We start from the raw sequence: 27,500 nt of genomic DNA on the forward strand, positions 1-27,500 counted from the left end.
TTGGAGCAAAAGTTCAATTAATTAGAAAATAGGTCATATTAATCAGCTTTAGTCACGAGCACACTGGCATACACGCCATTAATTCAGCTGAAAGCATCACAAACTAGGACAGAAGAGGCTATATTTGGGATGGGAATCTTGACTGTAACTTTTGCAAGCACATTGGTTGCTTTTCAAAGGGTGTTAAGCGTGGTCTCCGTTTTCTTGAGAATTTTCTCGCCAAGTAATTCAAAGTAGCGCAGAATAACATATCCAGAGTACCTCCCTTTACCTTGCTACTCCGTTCTAGTTCAGTGCTACATTGCTATGTTTCGCTGCTCTACACCCATTCAGAGTTATTCCCCTGTAAATTGGCTCAAGTTTCCCGTAATCTCAGTGATGCTCTTAGTGAATAATTCATTTGCTCATATTCTATCTGATGATACGAACATTACAATAAAATTTTCAATCATTTCAGATGCATTAAATATTAATTAATCAATTTATTGATTCTATTTTTTATATTTGTTTCAGTCATTTCGGAGTCATATCGACTCCGAAAGGATGAAAGGCAAATTGACTTGGTGGAATTTGAACTCAGAACGTAGAGGCAGATTAAATACCGCTAAGCATTTCGCCCGGCGTGCTAACGATTCTTTTCTACTCTAGGCAGAAAGACCGAAATTTGGGGGGAGGTTGCCAGTCGATTACCAACTGGTACTTAATTTATCGACCCGGAAAGAACGAAAGGCAAAGTCGATCGCGGTGGAATTTGAACTCAGAACGTAAAGACAGACGAAATACCGCTAAGCATTTCGCCCGGTGTGCTAACGATTCTGCTATCTCAACGCACCAACGGAAATTATGACATTATAGAAATGATTACGGTTTTCGAAGGATCCTACCAAAGCTGGTGTGAATTATAACTGATTCACATTCGAAAAACTACCTGCAAAATTACACCTGCTTATGATGTCTAATGAGATGCATGTACTACGACGGTGCTTGTGTGTTATTCAAGTATGTTATTCAAGAATGTTAAATGTATAGAATATGTTTATTTATTTTGATTTATGTATTTACATGTATGTATATATTTCATCGTGTCAAACACTGTTTTTTACATTTCCACTGCGACTCTGCACTGACAAACAGAAAATCTTTATTCCTTGCGTTTCTCTATTAGTTGTTACATTAAGACAAATTGCTACACCAACGATAATATTCCACTAAAGTTATTACAGTAAGGTAATATTCACGTTGCATCCGCAAAATGATGAACTGTATCGTTAACACACACGCGCACACCCACATACGCTCGCTCGCTCGCGCACACATTGACATGTACACACGCGCACGCATGTGCATGTGCGTACATACACACACACACACACACACACACACACACACACACATATATATATATATGTATGTAAATGTGCATCTATGTCTGCTTGCGTAATGTTCTCTCTCTCTCTCTTCTCTCTCTCTCTCTCTCTCTTCTCTCTCTCTCTCTCTCTCTTCTCTCTCTTTCTGTATATATATTTATATGTGTATATATATGTATACATATATATATCTATATATATATATATATATATATATATATATATGTGTGTGAATGCATGTATATATATATATATATATATATATATAAATGCATGTATGTATATATACGCATGCGTGTAATGGCAGCTGTTAAAGTGTTCTTTTGTCATTGGAGTCTACTTAATGAAATAGAAAAAAATAAACAGCGTGTTTTTAGGTATATCGTTCAAGATCCTGAGGCTCAAAGAAAGACATTTCAGCATACAACAGTTGAGAAGTAAATGTTTCTCAACTGTATAAAACAGTTGAGAAGCAACCGTATAAAACAACAACGAAAGCAGACCCAGAGGTCATCTAACAATAGTGTCACCGTTATTTTCATTGTTTCGACGATGGAGCATGATTCGATCTGTGGAAAAGAATGTACGGAACCAGATCTGATTGTGGAATGAATCTCATCCGACGCGCAATTAGAATTTTTTCAATTCATAGCCCTTGACTGGTTCATGGTTTTTTTTTTTAATTATTATTTTAAGCGAACCCAAAATGATAAAAGTAAAGTTGATCACGGTCGTATTTGAACTGGGAATGCACAAAGAATAGACTCAAACTTGTTAACAGTTCAATTAAGTGGTCTGATCCAAATAAGTACTTTTTTAATCGACCCCTAAAGGCTAAGTCGACCACGGCGGAATTTGAACTCAGAACGTAGCGGCAGACGAAATACCGCTAAGCATTTCGCCCGGTGTGCTATCGATTCTTCCAGCTCGCTGCTTCTTACTACATGACCATGTCTGTGCAAATTATATCCGACATTATAATCTACTGCCTTGGAGTGCTACGTAATTCTCCCCTTATCGTCTTCTTCTTTTTTTTTTCTTTCTAATCCACCCCCGAATAAAATGGAAAATATAAAGTTGATCAACCTCGGCAGCACTTGAAGTGAGAGCACAGAGAGTCGGAACAGCTACTGCGAAATATTCAATCCAACGCTACAACGACTTTGTCAATTGAACACCTTAGTAGTTTAGTGTCCAGAAAAAGAGCGTTAAAGTCTACATGCATGTTGTCCAATATGGCAACCATCGTAATGTCTATATTTTCTCTGTTCTCATCTAACGATCTTACGGCTTTGTCTTTTATCTTTTTTTCTTGCTAGTTTAAATTTGATAACTGAGACGGTGGCAGATGTCAAATATGTTTGGGTTCACTACCTCAGTCAGCCAGTTAATAAAAAATGTTGCTATAACATTAGCAGATAGAAAAAATAGTAGCTTTAAAAGCAAACAAATAAAAAGAAAACAGAAAACAGACGCAGAAAAATACTGATGAAACTTGAAACTAAAACCACTTTCAAAAAAAAAAATTTCCCCCCTCTCTCTCTCTCTCTCTCTCTCTCTCTCGATACACTGAATATCATTTAGACGAAAACATATCATGAGTCCTTGCATCATCAAAACTCTCCTCCTCCCCTTCCTCTTCCTCCACTTCCTCCCCTCCTCCTCCTCCTTCTTCTTCTTCCACTTCCATCTCCTCCTCCCCTCCTCCTCTTCATCGTCATCATCGTCGTCATCATCATCATCATCATCATCATCATCATCATCATCATCATTATTATTATTATTATTATTATTATTATTATTATTATTATTGTTATTATTATTTATTACTATCATCATTGTCGTCGTCATCGTCATCCTCCTCCTCCTCTTCCTCCTCCTCCTCCTCCTCCTCCTCCTCATCATCATCATCATCATCACCATCATCACCATCGTCGTCGTCACTGTTGCCTTTGTTGCCATAAAATAGGGTGCTGGAACTCCAGCATTACGGTCATCATCATCAGCAACAGCAAGTAGAAGTAGTAGTAGAGGTGGTAGTGGCAATAGTGGTGGTGATGGTTGTGATAGTAGTAGTAGTAGAGGTGGTGGTAGTAGTAGTAGTAGTAGTAGTAATGGAGGTGGTGGTGGTGGTAGTAGTAGTGGCGGTGATCGTGGTGGTGGTGGTGATGGCGGCATTTGTAATAGTAGTATTAGTAGCAGTGGCGGTGGAGGTGGTGGTGGTAGTTGTGGTGGTGATCGTGGTGATAGTGGCGGTGGTTTTGGTAATAGTAGTGGAAGTGATGCTGGTAGTAATGTTGGTGATGGTAGTGGTGGTAGATTTTTGTGATGCTGGAGATGGTGATGGTGGTTGTGGTAATAGTAGTAGTAGTAGTTGTTGTTGTAGTGGTGGTGGTGGTGGTGGTGGTGGTAGTAGTTATAACAGTATGTAAAAGATGACCTCCAGGATACATTCACCAGAGTTTGTTGCCGTTGTTGCTGTTCTTGTTAATATTAGTTTTCTTGTGATTATTGCATTTTTTCCTTTCCTTCATTATTGCTATTATTGTTGTTGTTGTTGTTGTTGTTGTTGTTGGTGGTGGTGGTGGTGGTGGTGGTGTTCTTACATTACCCGCTGTTGTTGTTGTTGCTGCTACTGCAGTACATAGCGGTGTTGGTACAACGTTGTTATCATAATGGCTGACATTTCAACACGTATGTACCGTGTAATTATTAGTTTTGATAGCAACACACGGAAGACTTGGTGCTGCCAGGGTTAGATTTACTTCTGTGATTGTAATCTATGATATGTTTTACGCTTTGTTAGTTACTTGTTCCCGTGTTGTGACTCTTAATTAGCAAGTAATATCTCACGATACGTAACGAACGTACTGCTTGCTCTTTGCGTAAGCGCGTAAACCCATCCATATGCATTTCTCTCTCTCTCTCTCTCTCTCTCTCTCTCTCTCTCTCTCTCTCTCTCTCTCTCTCTGTTTCTTACTCTCTCGTTCTCTCTCTTTTTCGCTCTATCAGACACACGTACGCACGCACACTGCCCCATATAACTGCCTCCAAGTTCACACAAATACATAAACACATACAGACGAACACATGCATACACATATACATGTATGTGTTTGTCTACTTGTTAGACACAACATTATGTTATATAACTTGGTAATACACATGCAGACATGTAAAGGTTGCTCATATTAGTTATATATATATATATACGTGTGTGTGTGTGTGTGTGTGTGTGTGTGTGTGTGTGTGTGTGTGTGTGTGTGTGTGTGTGTGTGTGTGTGTGTCTTTCTGTCCCACGCTACCGCTTGACAACCGGTGCTGGTGGGTTTACGTCCGTGTATGTTAGCGGTTCGGTAAAAAGACCAATCGAATAACTTACCAGTACCAGGCTCAATAAAAAATAAGTACGAAGGGGGTCGATTAATTCGAATAAAAAGTTCTTGAAGGCGGTGCCCCAGCATGGACGCAGTCTAGTGACTGAAAGAAAGAAAAGATAAAAGATGTATATACGTATGCATGCAAATATCTATGTAATTTACTTTTAATCTTGGCCAGAAATGTCAGCATATCTACCCGTATATTCTCACAGGTATCTACACTACCTTGAAGTACACTGCTGCCACCAACGCAGGTTTTTCATGCCAATGTCAAATTGAAATACGAGGTAATATATTTACAGGCGCCAGTCAAGTAGGGAGAAACAAGAATATACTGTCCCACGGGAATCGACAGAAAGGTGGATCGATTCCCATGGGAGACAGGTTCACGTTCTCCTCTTTCTTTTTCTATCCTTTATTAGTAATCGAAAATGTCTTACATATTTTTGTAATGTTAACCATCATTATATAGAGTATTACAGACACAAACACACGCACACACATATACACATATGGCTATGTATGTTTGGATATCTATTTATGTATCTAAGCGTACGAGTCGATGCATGTTTATGTGTGTTTTTGTAGCTGTGTGGTATGAATATAACGAGTATCTACCAGAAAATTCCCTTGTGATACTTAGGTTCAGCTGAATTATCTCCCTTGAGACGAAGGGCAATATGCTTTTCGTTTTGGGAGGATAGCAACGAAATAAGTGTTTGAGAAAGTATGGAGCTCACATACTGGAAGTTTAATCTAATGCAATATTTCCAATTACACACACAAACATTCGACTATTTCTCTTCATAATATAACGACATAATTGTCGTTACTGAGTATGTATTATCAAATTATTAGATCTCGAAAGAGATATCGCGATAGTGCAAGAATAAAATAGTTACAAAGAAAATTTGTCATTGGTATGTGGTATTATGCAGCGATTATCTCACATATTCAAAATACAGCCTTCCGCTCTCTGTACATAAATACACATATATATACGTGTGTGTGTGTGTATATATATATGTATAAATATATGTATGTGCATATATTTGTGTGTGTGCGTGTGTGTGTGCATGTGTGCATGTATATATCTATAAATCTTATATTATATATCTTATATTATATTCATTGCTAGTGTGTTATGCTGTGTAATCGCTAAATTGATATCAGAAGAAAACTGTAAAATTTGGTTGTTTCTTACTTGCACATGTGTCTACCTACTCACTAAAACAAATTCCATTCCTATATTTTCACTTGTGCTATAGGCAGAATTATGTGTTTTCTTAAGGTCCAACCGGTTTGTCCCATGTAACTCTCTATATACACGGAGCATGAATCGCATAGATTAAGTTTTTGAGATGCATTGATGAAGTTATCTTTATTGTGAAGACTTATTATAATTTGCAATGGATTTCTGTCCATTCTATTAGATTAAAACATACACCACAGTAGCGTCTTGTGCATTTTTCTACTGTTGCTCTTGTTGTTACTGTGTGCAGCTTGGCCTTTGTTAGTATCTGTTCATTGACTCGGGTGGTATTTTGTTCTTTATGGTGGTATACGCTTGAAGGATTTAGTGCAACCTGGAGTCCTTTTTGGACGTCGGTATATTTTGGAATATGTTTTTATAAGCCCCGTTATTTGCAGGTTTGGATGTGAATATATATAGTCACAGTTGTGATTTTCGTGATGGCTGTGATAGTGGCGGTGGTGGTTGTAATCATCATGTTTGTAGTGGTGATGCTTACAGTGGCGGTATTGTAGTTATGGTGGTGATGGTGGTGGTGGTGGTGGTATGGTAACGGTGGTAATTATGCTTCAGCGGTGATAGGTGTGTTGTAGTTTTGGTAGTAGTGATGATTATAGCGGCGATATTTGTGCTCATAGTGACGATGAGAGAAATGGTGCTTACAATGGTGGAATGAGCGGTAATAGTGTTGCATGTGGAGATTGTAATATCAGTGATCATTGAAACGGTAGTTGTGGTGATGATGATAGCTTTGGCGGTGGTGGCGGCGGCAGATGTGGCGGCAGCAGCGGTAGTGATGGTGGTGGTGGTGGTGGTGGTGGTGGTGGTGGTGGTGGTGGTGGTGGTGGTGGTGGTGGTGGTTCTGAGAGTTTTACGTGTCATAGGGAGGTGAAGTTACAGACGTTTCAGTCAAGGTTCTTCGTCGGAAACAAACAAAAAAAATTAATTTTGTTGCAACTTAACTGAATGACTTCTGCTGAGAGAAACACTTCGTGGACTCCAGATTGTATAGTAGAATGTAGAGGACTGGAATACAGAGGCAAACATATAGATAGACACAATATGGAGATAAGGAAAGTAAGGCAGATAAAGTGAGAGGGGTGAAATAGAAAGAGAAAAAGAGAGGGAAAAAGAGAGAGAGATGTGCCGATTATATGTTTGTGTGCTTCTGTTTGTAAGTATATGTTGGCATATATATGCACGCGCGTGTAAATATATATATATATATATATATATATATATATATATATATATATATATATATATATATATATATGCGTGTGTATATGTATGTATGTATGTGTATATATATGCGTGTGTATGCATATCTATATATATATATATATATATATATATATATATATATACACTGTGCACGCATGATACATACTACGTACACACATATAAATATATATATTCATAGATGTGTATGTGTGTGTGTGTGTGTGTGTGCGTGTGTGTGTGTGTGTGTGTGGTATGTATGTATATATATGTATATGCATATGCGTAAGATCTGTGTGTCAATGACACCAATCAGCCGAATTATCTCCCATTAGCGAGTAACGAAAAAGTGGCTGAGGCATGTCACGACCGGCAATCAGCGTCTCTCTGAGTCGGCTGACAGAGAGAGAGACAAGGATTGGCAGGCCGTGTCAAATACTGAAGTAGAGGCAGCAGATGGGTAATAGTGGGAGATAGAGTTGAAAGAGGGAGTAACGGTGCCGAGATGAGCAGGAGGAGTAGGCGGAAGGGGAGGTGTGGGAAGAGGAAGGGGGAAGCAGGGAGAGAAGGGTTAGGGAGAGAAAGCAAACTGGAGTGAGAATCGAGGACAGAATTTAGAGAAAAACTGTATAAGTACGAGCTTGCGTATATTTGTATATACATATCTGTTGTATTTGTGTGTATGCGTGTGAATGCTTTTTTGTTTATGAGGGAAAGAAAGATAGATAGAGAGAGAGAGAGAGAGAGAGAGAGAGAGAGCGAGGGTGATAGAGAGAGGGATGGATATATCTACATTCGCACAAACATATCTACATATGTCTATATATATGTGTATAAAGAAGAAACAGACAGAGAAGGTGAGATAAGGGCACACACACATGTATATATATATATATATATATATATATATATATATATATATATATATTTATATATATATATATATATATATGCACGCGTGTGTATGTGTGTGTACGTATGTATGTGCATGTATATATATATATATATATATATATATATATATATATAAATATAGAGAGAGATAGGGGGAGGAAGGGGGAGTGAGATTACGATTAGTTAAAAGCGGATGAAAAGAGTCAATTAGAAAGTAAGCGTGAAGAAATGGTCGGAAAGAGGTGGGAAGGACAAAGCCAGAACGCACATTCACACATATACACACATATATCCCAAAAGTACACACACATACACAGAAATACAAATCCGAACCCGAACCCGAAATACGTACGCACTCAAATAGACTTACTCTTGTCTATATGCGTATATACGAGGATAAATATTTATTTATCCCACGTACTTAATGTAATAAATAACCAACTGCTACGCCTTTGTAGTCGTTATTGTGGCTTTGCTTGATGTTATTGTTGTTGTTGTTATTATTGTTTTCATTGTTATTTTTATTCTTCTTGATAATGAACCCCCAATGCAGCACTGATCTACTAGAATCTGTCTTTCTTTTATCGTTTTGTCTTTTTTATCTTTTATGTGCTTCAGACATTGAACTCCGGCCCTGTTTGGGTAACACCTTCAAGGGATCAATCTAACACATCCACCGCAGTACAGTGAAAGAAAAAGACGTGTGGTACTTATTCCCCCTATCTTGGAGTGCCACAAACCGACACCAGTTGTCAAGCGAGGGGACAAAATGCCAAAACAACAACAAAAAAATACCCAATATATATATATATATATATATATATATATATATATATATATATATATATATATATATATTCTTTTATTCTTTATTTGTTTCAATCATTTGACTGCGGCCATGCTAGAGCACCGCCTTTAGTCGAGCAAATCGACCCCAGCACTTATTCTATGTAAACCTAGTACTTATTCTACTGGTCTGTTTTGCCGAACCGCTAAGTTACGGAGGCGTAAACACACCACATTGGTTGTCAAGAGATAATCGGGGGACAAACACAGACACACAAACATAGACACATAGACACGCACGCACGCTAAGAAACGGAAGCGATGACAAGGAATTGGAGAAGAAAAATTCTCAACTTAACTTACACATCTGATTCTGCGTGCGTATATATATATATATATATATATATATATACACACACGCACATAGATGCACATGAATGCGCACACACACACACACATACATGTATATATGTTTGTGATACACTGATATATTTACATATATACAGTTATATGTTTATATTCTGAAGGATAGATAAATAGGGTTTTTAGTTCCATTGAGAATCTTTGAGTGGGTAATTTAACCTTTGTCCTTTGACTGCGGGACGTAATTGGAATCTGACACGTTGTGCCAACGTCTCAAGCTATGAGGCTTAAAGAAGACGTCACATCTAGAATTGGCTAACTAGCGTTGACACCGATAAGTTGGAACGGACATGGCGGATAAGGTCACAGGCTTCAGTTGGTTTGGCAAGAGTTCCAGGAAGATGAAAAGAAAGAAAGAAACAAAGAAAGAAATTAAGAATGAATGAATAAAAGAAAGAAAACTGAATTCAAATTATCCGTAATCTACGAGCGTGTCTTCTGTATGTTGCAATAGTGAAGTGAATAGTGTCATCGTTTTTTTATTATTTTTTTTTTTTTTTTACCCTTTTGGTTTTGGTCGAAGCTGTCGTGAGTTCGCGTCTTGGAATCGCAGGTGATATTCTTATTGTTGTTGTTTGATGTTTTGATTAAAGGTCAGCTCCAGACGAGAACTTGTTTCCAGAATCATTCGAATCCATATACCTCTTTTACTCTTTTACTTGTTTCAGTCATTTGACTGCGGCCATGCTGGAACATCGCCTTTAGTAGAGCAAATCTACCCCAGGATTTATTCTTTGTAAGCCTAGTACTTATTCTATCGATCTCTTTTGCCGAACCGCAAACAAGTAAAAGAGTAAAAGAGTCTATCTTTTCATTCTAAGATTGTAGGCTATGATTTGAATGTCAATTAGTTGCTATTTCTAATAGCTCTGTTGTAGTCGGTTGTGTTGGAGGAGTTGTAAGTTCGTCGCACTAAATTTCGGTAGTGTAATTTTTTCCGATCCCTTTCATCCTAAGTTCAAATCCCACTATCTACTAATTTTTGCATTCCGTCTTTTTCAGTGACGATAAATACAATTTAAGACAGTGGATTGGCGGAATCGTTTTCGCATCGAATGGTATCTCTCTCAGTATTTAGTTCGGCTCTTTACGTTCCGAAGAAAATTCTCAGTTCCCTGCTAGCGCGATAGACTTAGTTCGTTTCCAGATGTATCTCCACTGCTTGACGCCTTTAGTATCTTCAGCAAACTCCATTTTGTTGCACTCATTCCGGCTAACCATCCTATGTCTCGGTGACCCAGGAAAGAGCAACCAAGACTTCGTTGAGTTTCCTACGTAGATGTATTTTTCTCAGGAATTTTTGGCTACTGTTTCTAGCAAATGAAACGCCAATATTGAGGAATTTTAATTGGTTCGGTTACGTTTCGTAGTGATGGTAGTAACACCAGTAGAAGTAAGACTCAGAATATAAGGATTTATAAAATACTAATAAGCATGTTGCCCGGTGTGCTAACAATTCTGCTGGCTCACCGGCTTAAAATAATAATAATAATAATAATAACAACAACAACAACAACAACAACAACAATAATAATAATTTAAAATGAATAAGTGTTTGTAATTTAGGAAAAGGCCTGGAGTTTGAAGAAGGCGGTTAGTCAATTATACTGATGCCACTATTTATCTGGTACTTAATTTTATTGAACCCACAGATAATTAAAAAAACAATGTCGAAATTGGCGTGATTTGAACTTATTGCCTTTTTTACTTAGCAATTAGATAAATACAATAACACAGAGCAGAAATTACGCAAGACTCTTTTTCTATATATCAAAATCTTTATCAATTTATTGGTAAACGTAATTAGGCAGACAGTACAATGTTGATGAGGGTCAAAAAGAGCGAAACATATCCATTGCTATTATGCCCTTATCTTGAAACATGGATTAGACTTTACCTTTCTTATTTATAATTTAATTTTAAGACCTAAATTCTTAGATTCTTGAAATTATCTTCCCGTTTTAATTTGAGATTCTCTGACAATTACGACTAAGCTTTTAATTTTAATTCTTTCTCCAAATATGTGATAGGAGTTACAATTAATTAGGAATATTTTGCATACAGCATTGAGTAAGATACTTTTTACGCACCACACGAAGTTACGTCTACCATAATCATCATAACCACTACCACCACCGACCACCACCACCACCACCACCGCCACCACCACCACCACTACCACCACCACAACTACCGCCGCCGCCAGCAGCAGCAGCAGCAGCAGCACCACCACCACCACCACCACCATCGCTCTCACCTCCTGCACCACCTACACCAGCAACACTAGGAATTATTAGTGCAATAAGAACTCAGTGTGTCACGTGTGTTTTTTTCCCTGTGTGTTTATGTGTAGGTGTGAGAAAGAAACTCGCTGATTGGTTCTAATTATCCTGTTCGCTGTAGCATATAATTGCTATGATATAAACAATCCACTGAGTCAGACGTCATGTCAGCGTGATGGTGGTCACGATGACGATTATGACGACGATGATGATGATGATGATGGTGATGACACTATTGATTGCTGGTGGTGATGGCTATGTGAAACGGCAGTAACCGCGAGGATAATAGTGCTTGTAATAACGTGATGGCTATAATGATACTGATATAATGATGGTGATGGTTAAGTAATGGTTGGTGATGGTCTTGGTAATGGTAATGATGGCGGTGATGGTGTAACTAAAAATGAAAACATGCAGAGGAATTAACAGCACTAAAATATAACCATAACACACAACCACAAGGTTCTGGGTTCAGTCCCACTGCGCGGCACCTTGTGTAAGTGTCTTTTACTATAGCCCCGGGCCGACCAAAGCCTTGTGAGTGGATTCGGTAGAAGGAAACTGAAAGAATCCCGTCGTATATGTAGATATATATATATATATGTGTGTGTGTGTGTGTGTGTGTGTGTGTGTGTGTGTGTGTCTATGTTTGTCCCACCACCATCGCTTGACAACCGATGCTGGTGTGTTTACGTCCCTGTAGCTAGCGGTTCGGCAGAAGAGACTGAAAGAATAAGCACAAGGCTTACAAAGAATAACTTTATATATATATATATATATATATATATATATATATATATATATATATATACATATATATATACAAATTAAAAGGGTAAAGGTTTATCAATTTATTAATTTATTAATAAATCAACAATTAATAATTTTTACCAAGCCCTTCGGTATGTAAGCACCATTATCGGTGGAGAACTTATTTAAAAGTTCATATACATTTATAAACATAATTAAGGGATCAGCAAATATTTGCTTCACCACATACCGAAGTTCAGAAATAGCAGCTAAAAAAGCTATATATATATATATATTTATATATATATATATATATATATATATATATACATACTTATATATACATATATATGTGTGTGCGTGTGTGTATGTATGTGTATGTATGTCCAGATAGATAGATACGAATACATATATATGTGTGTGTGTATATGTGTGCGTGTGAATGTGTGCATTTTCGTACGTGATATGCGACTGAGAGTGTTGTGTGCATGTGCATGCGTGTATATGTAGGGGGTAGACCTGCAAACTCAAATGCATATTTCTAACATTAATATATCACAAGCGAAATAAACATACGCACACATAGGTATGCATCATTGGAATACACACACATTTATACAGACACACGCGCGCATGCATGTATGTTTATGTATGTGCGTGTGCGTATGTATATCAGACACGATATATGGAGAAAAGGCAAACTACCCGCTTTGACATTAAACAAAAAATCACACACGCACTCACTCACTCTCTGCACTCACTCATACTCTCTCTCTCACTCATTCACTCACTCACTCGCACACTCATTACATATTCACCACTCTCTCAGTTACTCACTATTAACAGTATACACATTTGAGTGAACGCACACTTGCATAAGCATTCGTACGTAAAAATGCACTTACATCCAGCGTTGCGCTTAGACTAACATCTAATACATATATATATATATATATATATATATATATATATATATATATATATATATATATATATATATATATATATATATATATATATATATATATATATATATAAAGAGAGAGGAAGGAAGAGAAAAGGAACTTATGATTGTGTGTGTGTATGCGTGTGTATGTGTCTGTCTTTGAGACTCTCTCTGTGTCTGTGTATCTCAGAAGTTCTTCTAAGGGCAAGGCCCAATGCACTTATCTCCATCGATGCGCACGAATTAATACTAATATAGTGAGAAAGACACAGAGGTAGACAGGAGAAACCTGTGTGTCAGTGTATTTATATATGTCTGTGTGTGTCCACATGCGTGTGTATGTATGTGCATGCACGTCTCTAGGTATGTATGCGGCTTTTGAGTGTGTTTGTGTGTGTGTGTCTACGTGTGCGTTTATCTGTGTGACTATATCTCAGCTGTACTCCTGACGGCAAGACCCAATGCACTTATTAGCTTTGAATTTATTAAAATAATATTTATCTATCTCTGGCCTCTGCCGTCGCCCATAAAATGGCCGCCGAAGGCAAACATGCTGGGAAGTCCCACATCGTTCTTCAGTGTTCGGTGAGACATGACCAACACTTGGCACTGATATTGCTGCTCATGCCGCTCCTTAAGCAGCCAACAAAGAAGGAATATTGCTAATCTATAAATAATATAAAGAATTATGACATCGTAAGTGTATGGAAATATAACGAGGCAGAAAATAATGAAATAGCGTTTGATAATAATAATAATAATAATAATAATGATAATAATAATAATAATACAAAGTTAATGTAGAAAGTACGAATATATGAATAAAATACAATAAATTAGGATATATATATATATGCATACATATGTTTGTGTGTGGGGTGGGATGCCCCTGTGTGCAAGAGTGAATGTATATAGGTATGTACGTATCCATATATTCGTGTATATGTATAGACACACAGATGATTAAGCATACACATACATATAGATGTACAAATATATGTGTGTGTGTATATATATATATGCATGTATGTATATATATATATATATATATATATATATATATATATATATATATATATATATATATATATATATATACATATTGTATAATTATAAACATAATTATAATCAGGGGTCAGCTAATTGCTTCGCGACGCACCAAATTTAGAAATAGGAGTTAAATGCCTTTTCTACTACCATAAAGATCTCCCAGACAGTAACGCACTTTTTACGTATGCAAAAAGAAAAAAAAATGTCCCCCCCCCCGCCATATATATATATACACGTGTGTGGGGGAATGCATGTGTGTAAAGAAGAGAGATTGGATTGAGTAAACACGCTTTATTGCATAATACTACAAACGTTTCATCTCCGCTTTACCAGCAGGTGCATAACGAAATATTATGATATAATATATCGAATATATTACATTGCATCAGTATTATTTCAGGAACATTGGTAAGTAGAGTTTCCTCAGAGATGAACGGAATGAGTCAGCTAAATCAAATCATATTCCGCAGAATACAGACCTCTCGTTGATTCTAGTACGATCAGTTCATTAGCATATCACATTTATATAAAACAAACACCATTAGATCGTACACCACACATACAGTTCAGTTGATCAAGAAAAACAGGTGGAAAAGAAAACAAATAACAAAAGTAAAATACTAATAATAAAACGAGACAAATAACAAGACAGATAAAACATATAATTTAACTTCTGTTTGTGTCTACATTGTTCCTGTCTGCTAATAGCCATTGTCGCCAGTTGTGAGTAGGTCGTCTTAACACCACAGTTTACTGCTTAGCGGCATTTTCTGATTTCAAACAATGGCGTAAGGTTTATAAAAAATGTAAAGTTGTAAATGTTGTAGAGTCAAATTGGATGAAACGGCAGTAGAAAGGTAGAAAATATAGGACATGATCTACAAAACGAGAATTGCCAACAGTATTCTGCAATACTTGTGGTGAGTATGAGATATTTTGGCACAGCCGTTTGGCGCCGTCTACTTGATTTCACTGACTCGACGATGACTTGCTTGGCAGCAAACGTTTAATATTTCGTTCTCTTTCGTTTTTATCTTCTTTATTCTTCTTTCTTTCTTTCTTTCTTTCTTGCTTCCTTTCTTTCTTTCATCCTTTCTTTCTTTCTTTCTTTCTGCTTTCCTTCCTTCCTTCCTTCCTTCCTTTCTTCCTTTCTTCCTTTTTTTATATTTTTTCTCTATATTCCTTTTTCTTTCTCTTTCTTTCTCTCCTTCTCTTTCTCTCTTTCTGTTTATGGATGTGAGCATGTTTTTTTCTTATGTAAATAAGAATATGGAGACCATTTATGTCAGCCGTGTTCAATTAATACATTATAATCTCTCTCTCTCTCTCTCTCTCTCTCTCTCTCTCTCTCTCTCTTTCTCTCTCTCTCTTTCTCTCCCTATCTCTCTCACACACACACACACTATCTCTTTCTGCATGTATATATTTCTGCACACGGATGCACGCACATGCGTATGTATGTTAACCCCCTGTCCCAAAAAGTACTGGCGGCAAAACAGGTTCACTGTCCGATCAGCTATAACAAATTGCCAGCGACCAAACTGCCACAATCAACGGTCTCCTTTCAACCGATGATCAGGGTTGTGCCACTATCTTCGGTCTACAATCCCACGAAAGCGTAAATCCTAACAAAGGTAAGGAAGGTGTTCACTATTTTAAAAACACACAAAAAATAAAGGCGAAGCACTTCTCCTGGTCCCAAGTCATACTTGATTACATGTGACAGCAAAGAAAAAATATGTTGTAGATAGATAGAGAGACTATTTGTACCCAGCCATTAGCGAGATTCACATGACACTTCGATCGGGTCTTCGCAACACTGAAAATTTGACCATCTGCTGCTGCCTTACCCGTAGGACCATTGTATGGAATATATCAACATAGAAATTGTTATTTTAGCAGACACTATAACAACAAAACCGCCGGCACTATTCTATATAAAATATCTTCAACATCAGTGACGCCATTATGTTTTTCCTCTTTCTGACTGTAATCGAAGTGAAAATGACTTAAGGATTCTTACCGTGTTAAAACAAAAGACATCGAAAGAAACACCTCGCTTATATAACAATAGAAAGACTAAAGCCAGCGAGTAAGCCTCTATGTGGCCGTTTAGCCTGCTAGAAATAGCTTCCAAAACTCCGTCAAAATACAAAACATTTGGTTACCGTTTCCGATTGCTATTTCTATTACAGATTACAACAGATTTCTCTAAAATTTCGATGTCGCATTTTCTTAAATCCTTAGAAAAAAATAAGTAAGTATATAAATAAAACATGTGGGATGTTGAGCTTCTGAGTCCTATGCAGACAAGAATGAATAATACGGGATGATTTCGGATAGAACGCACCCAGGGACTTAGAATACCATCCAAGGTCTGAGAATACTACCAAAGTGCTTGGTATAGAAAGAACTGGAATAACTAGCAAAATCCTCTGCTGCACTAAAATTCCAATAATATTTTCGGTCTGGATTGGTACTTTATTTTGTCGACACCGCAAAAAGAGGAAAAACAAAGTTGATTTCAGCGAGTTTCGAACTCAGGGCATAAAGAACCGGAATAAATACGATAATTAACATTTCCACCAACCTATGATGCCGGACTAATGTTTTTTCATTGACCCCGAGAGGATGAGAAAGCTAAAGTTAATTTCGTAAGGATTTGAACTCAGAGTCAAGGAAGCCGAAATACAACAACTAACAATTCCACCAAGCAATGGGCCTGGACTAGTATTTTCTTTATTGGATCCCGAAACGATGAAGAAAGCAAAATTGACCTCGACAGCATTTGAACACAAAGTGCACAGAGCCAGCATAAATAGAACTAACAATTTCACTAGCCCACCGTTCTGGACTAGTAATTTTCTTCATCGAGCGCGAGACGATAGAAAGGCAAAGTTGACCTCGGCGGCATTTCAACTCAGTGTGCAGAGAGCCGTAACAAATATCACCCGGCATTTTCTCCAACGTTCTATCGACTGTGGAGTTAATATCAAGAAGTGGATGCTGTGTGTGATTGCGAGTGCCTTCGTATATAGTGTATGTGTTTGTGTGTGTTTGTGTAGGCGAATCTCTCTTAGTTTGAAGTTTAACTCCTCTGTTTTCATGCTGTTCTAGGGCTCAGTTATGTATTGGCTTCGTATTTTTCGGTTATGGCAGTGAAGTGCATGAACACCCAGAGACGGGAGAAGAGTCAGAAGACGCAGGGTGGATCGGTGTATCATTTTGAGCAGCGCAGAACAGAACAGTTTGATGACATTTGAAATGTTGTGAATATCCCGAGGGTGTATAGAGATGTCTATATGGGAGTCAGATCTTGTGTATGTGTGTGGTAGGGATATGGTGAAGGCCTGCCACGACACAAGTTTATTTTTCGGCCTCCATGTCGTCTAAGGAACTTTGACATTAGACGGTTTGTTTTGGTTTAGCCATAGGGAGGATGGTTGCCTCTCAATTCACCTTTATCTGTTCCGGGGTGGGATTAGTACCAGCAGGTTGCAAACGTATATCTAAAATCTAAGAGAAGAGAATGGCATTTTCTCAATTGAGAGATGAATAAGGGGAGAAGAAAGAAGTGCGGGTGAGAGGGAAAAATTTTACGCGCTTGTGTGTGTTTGGGGGTATGAATGTCTGAGATGCGGGGTGGGGCAAGAGCAAAACACAGAAGACGGAATACATCCGTACATGTATTGTGAATAAAAGTACTGACTACCTACCTACCTATCTATCTATCTACCTACCTACCTATCTATCTATCTATCTATCTATCTATCTATCTATCTATCTATATATGTATATATCTAACTATCTATCTATCTATCTATCTATCTATATATATATATATATATATATATATATATATATATATATATATATATATATATCCATCCATCTATATATCTATATATCTATTTATCTATTTATCCATCCACCTATATATATATATATATATATATATATATATATATATATATATATATATATATATATATATATCCATATCCAGCTATCTATCTATCGACCAGTACACACGCACACACACCCATGTGTTGGATAGAATAGCAATAACAAACAGTGAGAAAAAAGAAAGAAAGATGTAATGTAGACAAAAAGAGAGAATAGAAAAGAACACCACCAGCACTATGAATATTATTCTGGCCAAACCAACAGAGCAGTGTGGCGGGAGGTAGACATGAACCAACGAAGGAAACATTATATATATGTGTTGCGTGATTGTTTTCACTCAGTGAAAATTCTGGCAGGATGAGCAACGATACAGAGAGGGCGGTGTTTACAGAAAGTCGTTCCTATCCAAATATTTTCGGGTCTTTTTTTTTTTTGTGTGTGTATTTTAGTTTTTAGTCTAGAGAAAGTGGAGAAACTGCATGATGTCTTCTACTCACCTCATGGAAAGAACGTCTTGGGAATTTGGGGAAAATTTTAAGATTAATTTTTAGCACGAAATGTAGTTTAGTTTTTTGATTTAGAGTTGAAGAATAAGTGTTTAGTTTCGGGCAAAACCCCTCCGTAGAGGGGGTAAATCTTGCAAAAAAGAAGACAGAAGTTGATCTGGAGCCTGTGTTCGAATAAACTGTGTTCGAGAAAAAAGGAATCCTTAAATTTGCTTTCCTTTAATATTCTAACATTATTTAGCATCTTATTCGATCTGCTTGCTTCCATTCGGAGTATCTGAACCCGGACATTTATCACACGGAGGTTGTAGGATTATTTAAATATTGGTGTAGATGTTACCTAGCTCAAGGTCAGTTCTAGATCGATCGGGCCAATGGAACGTAGAGGTAGTCGATTGGACAAAAACGGCAGGTTGCATTCGAACGCATTTTTGCTGCTCTTTCTAGCAGGGCTGTATCGATCGAGAAACATCCACATTAGATCACGTTTCTTCATTGCTATTAACCACATTGGAATTAATGATGTTGGTGATATTAATTTTCCATATAAGGCAGCGAGCTGGCAGAATCGTTAGCACGTTGAGCTAAATATTCAGCTCCATTTCGTCTGTCTTTACGCTTCGAATTCAAATGCCGTCGAGGTCGACTTTGCCTTTTATCCCTTCGAGGTCAATAAAATAAGTACCAGTTGAGCACTGGGGTCGATGTAATCGATTTATTCCCCCACCCAAATTGCTGTCCAAAATTTGAAACCGATATTAATTTTCCATATTTCATTTATCACTTACGTTTCTGTAATAAATTTCCTTGCTGCTATTCTACTTACGGTGGAAGCGCAATGGCCCAGTGGTTATGTCAGCGGACTCGCGGTCATAGGATCGCTGTTTCGATTCCCAGACCGGGCGTTGTGAGTGTTTGTTGAGCGAAAACACCTAAAGCTCCACGAGGCTCCGGCAGGGGCTGGTGGCGAACCCTGCTGTACTCTCTCACCACAACTTTCTCTCACTCTTACTTCCTGTTTCTGTCGTGCCTGTAATTCAAAAGGGTCAGCCTTGTCACACTGTGCCACGCTGAATATCCCCGAGAACTACGTTAAGGGTACACGTGTCTGTGTTAATTTCACGAGCAGGCTGTTCCGTTGATCGGATCAACTGGAACCCTCGACGTCGTAAGCGACGGAGTGCCACCGACCGATCATTATCAGCATAACTAACATGACCATCATCATCATCATCATAGTCGTCGTCGTCATCATCACTTCCATCATCACCATTCCGCCACTATCATCTTCATCATCACTGGCACCGTCAGCAGCATCACAACCAGCCTCAACACAACCCTCATCATCATAATCAGCATCACCATCATCATCATCATCTGAATTAATATCATTATAATCGTCATCATAATCACGACCAGCACCACCATCCTCAGAAGCATCATCTTCGTTCTTTTTTTTCCTTCTATTATGTTCTCTCATCCTGTTGTTGTTGTTGTTGTCCCATGTTTACTTAACCGTCCACCACGACATATTTATTGAGCCAGTAAAATTGAAAAAAAAAAAAAAAATCTCCCCCCCCCTCTACCCTGTTCAATTCATTTCAGTGAACTCAGTTCGTAAGTCTAGGCTTGTCGGTCGTGTGGAAACACCTTTCAAAATACAACGTACACAGTATAAAACAAAAACTGAACTCCGACTTTTTTTTTTTTTGCTTTTTGCTTTTTTTTTTGGAGAGAAGGGTGTAACGAAAAAGAAAAAAAATTGGTACAGTCAAAGGTCTTTTTTCGTTTATATTTCAGCTTTAACTTTATATTTAAAAATGTTTAACAGAAAATATTGCTCCCACTTGTTCTCTCTCTGTTTCTTTCTGTCCATTGTCTGTCTGTCTATCTGTTTGTCACTCTCTCTCCCTCTCTCACTCCTCTTCTCGGCGCTCCTTCTATTATTATCATATTGTTCGTTAGCACGCCGGGCAAAATGGTTTTTCGTCCGGCTTTACCATCTGAGTTCAAATTACGCCGAGGTCGACTTTGCCTTTCATCCTTTCGAGGTCGATAAATTAAGTACCAGTGAAACACTGGGGTTCGATGTAATCGACTAGTTCCCTCCCACCAAATTTCAGGCCTTGTGCCCATAGTAGAAAGGATTATTGTTATAAGGCGGCGCGCTGGGGGAACCGTTAGCACGCCGGACAAAATACTTACCGGCATTTCGTCCGTGCTTACGTTCTGAGTTCAAATACCACCGTGGTCGACTTTGACTTTCAATTTTTTTGGAGGTCGATAAATTAAGCACCAGTGGCACAGTGGGGTCGATCTAACCGGCTTATATCTTCCACCACAATTGCTGGCCTTGTGTTAAATCCTTGAAACCACTATGTACTTACCACTGCTCTGTTTTAATCCTTGATTTACAGTTTTCCTCCCCAATGAAAATTAATTCGTATTCCTATTTTTTGGGGGGGGGTGCTTTTTTTCCTAAATGTAATTTTCATTCTAATTTCTTCTTATCCCTCACCGGCTGTGTCTCCTTTTAAAGCTTACATTGAAGACCTACATATGATAGTTGGACAGTGGACAGGGCTACAGTGATATAATTGTGAAAGACCTCGCTCTCTAACCAATCTAGTAATAATAATTTTAAAAGAAAATAAAAGCCAGCAGCTACAAAAACAAACCGGTATAGGGCCGTCCATCAGCTGGAACTTGGATCGATAAAGTCGAAAGCAAAAATCACCATTCTCTTTAAGTCAGCCATATTCTCCACAGCCCTTCTCCCCTCCACTTCGGCTTTATCTTTGTTTCCTTTTCTTTTTTTTTTTCGTTCAATTTCATTATTTCTTCCTCTTCCTGTAAACCGTTCTTTCAATTTTGCAACCTTTTAATCTCCTGTTATGTCTCAAATGCACAATATACCATTGAGCAAGCCATGAACATCTCACTCTCCCAGTTTCACATTTCTCCTTCTACCTTTTATGATTAACCATCTTTTAGTCCCTGAACTGCAGTCATGCTGGGGCATCACCTGGAAGGATTTTAGTCGAACAAATTGACCTTAGTTGTCAATCGGTTGGCGGGGTGAACCCCCCCCCCTCCCCCCACACACATGTAAACATACATACATACATACATACATATATATATATATATATATATATATATATATATATATATATATATATATATATATATATGTATATATATATATATTGCCTTTTATCCTTTGGGTCAATAAGAGAAGTTCTAGTTGAGCGCTGAAGTCGACGTGATCGGCCGTTCTCCTTTTACTCGAAATGCTGGCCCTGGGCCAAAATTAGAATGAATTATTAGGGCGTTGGATTTTAGAATGTTCAAATCAAGAAACAAAAATACTAGCAGATCTTTAATTACATCTTGTAAGTTTGTAGTCGTAAAATGTTCTATGCTCATATCACATTGATGTTGAAGTTTGTTCTAGTAAGTACAGTAGACTGTATTTACTGTTCGTTTTTAATGATATTCGGTTTATATACTTCTGTACTATATGCACAAGGACTGAAATTTTGGAGAAGGAGGCTAGTCGTTTACATCGACCCCCAGTGCTCAACTAATGCATATTTCTCCGACCCCGAAAGGATGAAAGGCAAAGTCGACTCTGGCGGAATTTGAACTCAGAACGTAAAGATGGACGAAGTACCGCTAAACATTTTATCCGGCGTGCTAACGATTCTGCCAGCTCACCGCTTTATAATAATCAATAATTATTTCAAGTTTTTGCCACAAGAGCAGCTTGGGGGAGGTGGGGGATGAGTCGATTACATCGACCCCCCCCCCCCCAGTGTTCTACTGGTACCTATTTTATCGATCCCGAAAGGACGAAAGGCAAAGCCGACCTCGACGAAATTTGAACTCACAAAGTAAAGACGTACAAAATGCCACTAAGCATTTCGTCCGGCATACTAAAGGTCCTACCAGCTAGTCACCTTATACTTGGTTGATATTAGATCCTAGTGACCACTGTTGAGACACTTCCGTTGTCCCTTTGCCAGTTGTTCCTTTCGTTTTTCTAGTAGTTAATGTTATTTTGTTTGTTTGTGTTAGGTTCAAGTATGGTAAGAGCTTCTCTGATCATGTCTAACGCCCACACCTCCCACCGAACGCATCATTTCACCTCCTACAATACCTGCTGTTCCTTGTTTCTTATCATGACTGACCCACCACCACCACCACCACCACTTGCCCTTCAGCTTCTGATACCATTCTCATGATGCCATTATTGTCTTTAGTTTTGGTTTTACTTCCAGAAACTTTCCCCATCCTGTTTCTCTCTTTTCTTTCCCTTTCTCTCTCTCTCTCTCTCTCTCCCTCTCAACCCCACGCCCAATGTCCTTTGTTCTCACTCTGTCACATGTCACTTTCCCTTACTCTACACTCATGATCTCTCTTTTTCTCCGTCACATGCACGGACTCACTCACTCACGCTCCAAAGCTCTTTCTCTCTCTCGTACGTTCTAATTTACATATTCGTTCCCTCTCCCTCAATTACTATCTTACTCACTCTCATTTATTCTCACTCACTCACATACTCTCTTTCACTCACTCTTTCTGCCTCTACTTCTCTCTGCCCTTCCCCCTCTCTCTCTCTCTCTCTCTCTCTCTCTCTCTCTCTCTCTCTCTCTCTCTCTCTCCCTCTCTCAGCCTCTCCCTCTCTCTCCCTCTCTCTCTCGTTCTTGCAGTCACACCCACTGCAAGCCTACTTCTCTCTGCCCTTCCCTTTCTCTCTCTCTCTCTCTCTCTCTCTCTCTCTCTCTTCTCCCTCTCTCAGCCTCTCCCTCTCTCTCCCTCCCTCTCTCTCTCTTGCAGTCACACCCACTACAAGCGTCTCTCATTTTCACTCTCACGTTATCGCTCTGCCACACTCTACTCTTATTCCCTCTCTTTTTCTCACTCACACATTGTCTCTCTCCATCTCTTTCTTCCCCACTCTCGTCCCCACTCTCGTCCCCACTCTCTTCTCCTCTTAATCTTAATTTAATGTCTTCTTGGTCACACTCTCACACATACGTTCACTCATTCAACTACACGTCAATCTCTCTCACACGTCTTTTGTCTCTCTCACTCAACCAAACACACTCTCTCTATCTCTTTGTCTTACTCTAATGCTTTCTCTCTCTCTCTCTCACCCTTCAATGCTCACTCACTCAACCACATACACATAGACACACACACACACACACACACAAACACACACAAACACACACTCTCTCTATCTCTCTCTCTCTCTCTCTCTCTCTCTCTCGTCTTACTCTTAGTCACTCATCCATCCAACTTTATTCAATATCTTTTACTCTTTTATCGCTACACTTTTCTTCCATTATTGTTTTTACTTAGATATTTTTACATTTTTTCTCGAAATCTGATTTTATTTTATTTCTAAGAAATTTCTTTTTACCCATAATTCTAAACGTTTTCCACATTTTTCCCCTTCTTTCTTGCAGTCCATCTGCTATTCTTCGGCTTCTCTGCTTCTTTTGTCCCAAACTGTCTCTCTTTTTCTCTCTCTCATAATTCTGTACATATCCCTAATTCCAGAAGCACCAATTCTTTTTCTCACTCTTTTATTCCACCATTTCTTTATAGACTTTCGTTTAAAAAATATTTCATACATGGCTGTGTGGCTAAGAAGCTCGCATTGTGGCCACGTCGTTTTGGGTTCAGTCCCACTGTGTGGCAACAGGGGTGTATTGCACTATAAACAAATCACCAATTAATGCCTTATGAATGGATTTGGTACACGACTACTGTGTGGGAGCCCATTATATATATATATATATATATATATATATATGTATGTGTGTATGTATATATATATATATATATATATATATATATATATATATATATATATATATATATATATATATATATATATATATATATATATATATATATATATATATATATACATCTTTGTGTGTGTGTGTATAGGTGCAGGCATGACTGTGTGGTAAGAAGCTTGCTTTCCCAGTCACGTGTTTCTAGGTTCAATCCCGCTGCGTAGCATCCTCGGCAAGTATTTTCAACTTGCCTCGGGTCCTTTGAGTGGATCTGTGTGTGTGTGTGTGTATGTATTCAATACAACTGACCACGTGAGAAAATCTTTTCAATGAAATTCTTTTTTTACTACATATATATATATATATATATATATATATATATATATATATATTACATATGCATACTTATATTCACACGGCTCTCTACCTGTGATATGTGTGTATTAGTGATATCATGCACAGCACACTTCTAAAATAAGTTTGCATTATGCATTTAAATTGTTTTTTTTTTAATGTATTTTTTCGTTTGCAAGATTCTTTATGTGAATTCGTGTATTAAAGCATATTTTATTGAGTCTACTTCAAACATCACACATAAACACAGACACAAACATACGCATTCACACACACACACACATCATCATCATCATCATCATCATTATCAGTATCCCTCTTACCATTTCAATTTCTTTCTCCTTTCTAACACTCGGTTTTTTTGTTTCCATTCATTTTCTATGCCTGACCTTTTTTCACCTTTTCTTATTCTTTTCCATATTATTCTTTCTTTACAGAAAAAAAAAATCCAATTTCTTCCTTAATTCACGCTGGCCTTATTAAAACAAGATTAGTAGAAGCTCTGACAATAGCTTGCTCAATACACACACATATACACGCACGCTGACATATACAGGCGAGCATAAACGTAGAAACACATGACGACGCATAGATACGCAGAGAAACAAATGTACAACACACAAAGATTCAAACACTCAAATACAAACAAATGCATTCGTACATGAAGATGAGGTGACTCCCAACACACACATACACTCACACATTTACCCACATATACGCCCACACGATTACATACGCATACATGCACACGAATACATAGACATAAAATTGTATACACATATGTCCTCATATATCGTTTCTCTTATATGTTTTTCAATGCTGCATTTATTGTATTGTGGCATTGCTAGAGCCCTCTGTTTAAGAGATTAGACCAGTGGTTCTTATGGGGGCCACATGGACCCTGGTCCATATGGCCCTCGGGGGTCCATATAAGATTTTGTTGTTAGAACTTATTTGCAGTAAGTTGGTTATATTTCTGCAATACACAAAATGCACGTTGCTGATCTCCAGAAGCTGGAAGTTTTCGATCGCTTCTCTACACATCGTCTTCTCCGTCTATGTATCTCATATGATCGTGAGCTGGACACGATAACCACTAAACCATGCGCCTTCACACATTTGTTGTATATTGACTTTAAATTTTAGCGCAAGGCTAGCAACGTTTGTTGTATTTTATAAATATTTAGGTTGCACATATACCCGTTCGTTTACAAAACGTTTACCATTTATTGTTTATCGTATAATACTTTATCTGAAAACAAGTAAACATTCTACAGAATATAAAGGCATTCAGTAAATCCATAAGTAAACAAAAGAATGTCAGAATAAAATTCGCCAAAGAATGCTACACACCCTTTAGGATACTAAGGTACTGTGATGACTACACTGTCTTTGTATTAGTTTAAGGTATTGTATAGAACACATAGGAATTCTGTAGAATACTTTATTTTTACGCTATGGCGACACACACACATACACACGCATACATGGACATTCACACACGGACAAGCATACATGTTATTTTTTAATTAAAATGCAAATGATTCATGACAGAAAGTCACGAAACATTTAAATTTTAATTAAAAAATAAATAATTTGATTCGTACTTGGACAAAGCAATAACCCTTTTAATAAGTCCATTAGAAAGAAACAAATGTTCTTTTTTTTTTGTCATGTATCAACTGAATTTTAGCATAGAAAAATTTATATATATATATAACATAACAAACGGCAAACAGCACTCACGCACACGCACACACACACACACACACACACACACACACACACACACACACTCACACACACACACATATATATAGCTGTATGTATGTATGTATGTATGTATGTATGTATGTATGTATGTCTCTGCCTGTCTATCTATCTATCTATCTATTTATCTATGTATACGAAAATACCGTCTGTTATGCACGTCTGTATATTCAAATTTATGCTTATTGCTCTACTTGTGTTGTATACCTGATATTTGTGCCCCAAAATATTGAGCATTTTGGTAAACTGTTCCACGAAAATACATCGTGTTAATATATTTTCAGAAACATTTCATTCTCCATGTTACTCTCCCTTTTAAATATCTACATGTGTATGAATGTGCGCGTACGAACGTTTATTTGTGCGCATGTGTGCATATGTGTATGTGTGTATCAGTGTGTGTATATATGTGAGTGTTCGCGATTCTGTGCATATGTCATTTCCTAAGCTGATCGTAATTGTTACGTTAGACACTGAAAAAATTCCTTCGAATACAATCGGATATGTTAGATGTGTCACGTATATGACGTATGCATATGATATATGCGTACATCTGTAATTCTCTTCAAATGTGTTACATATGTACCACAACGTTGGGCATTGATACACACGTACACATAAGCACAGACAGTCACATACGCACATACATGCATATATGAATATACGTACGTACGTACACATGTCGTAACACACTTGTCTGTATGCCAATTGTTTCCAGATAATCTCTTCGAACACGTATATGCATGTATGTGATAAACACGCTTGGATAAAGCACTAATATATATATATATATATAT

The sequence above is a fragment of the Octopus bimaculoides genome, chromosome 20 (genome assembly GCF_046866305.1).
Source record: "Octopus bimaculoides isolate indiv1 chromosome 20, ASM4686630v1, whole genome shotgun sequence".
Lineage (NCBI taxonomy): Eukaryota > Metazoa > Mollusca > Cephalopoda > Octopoda > Octopodidae > Octopus > Octopus bimaculoides.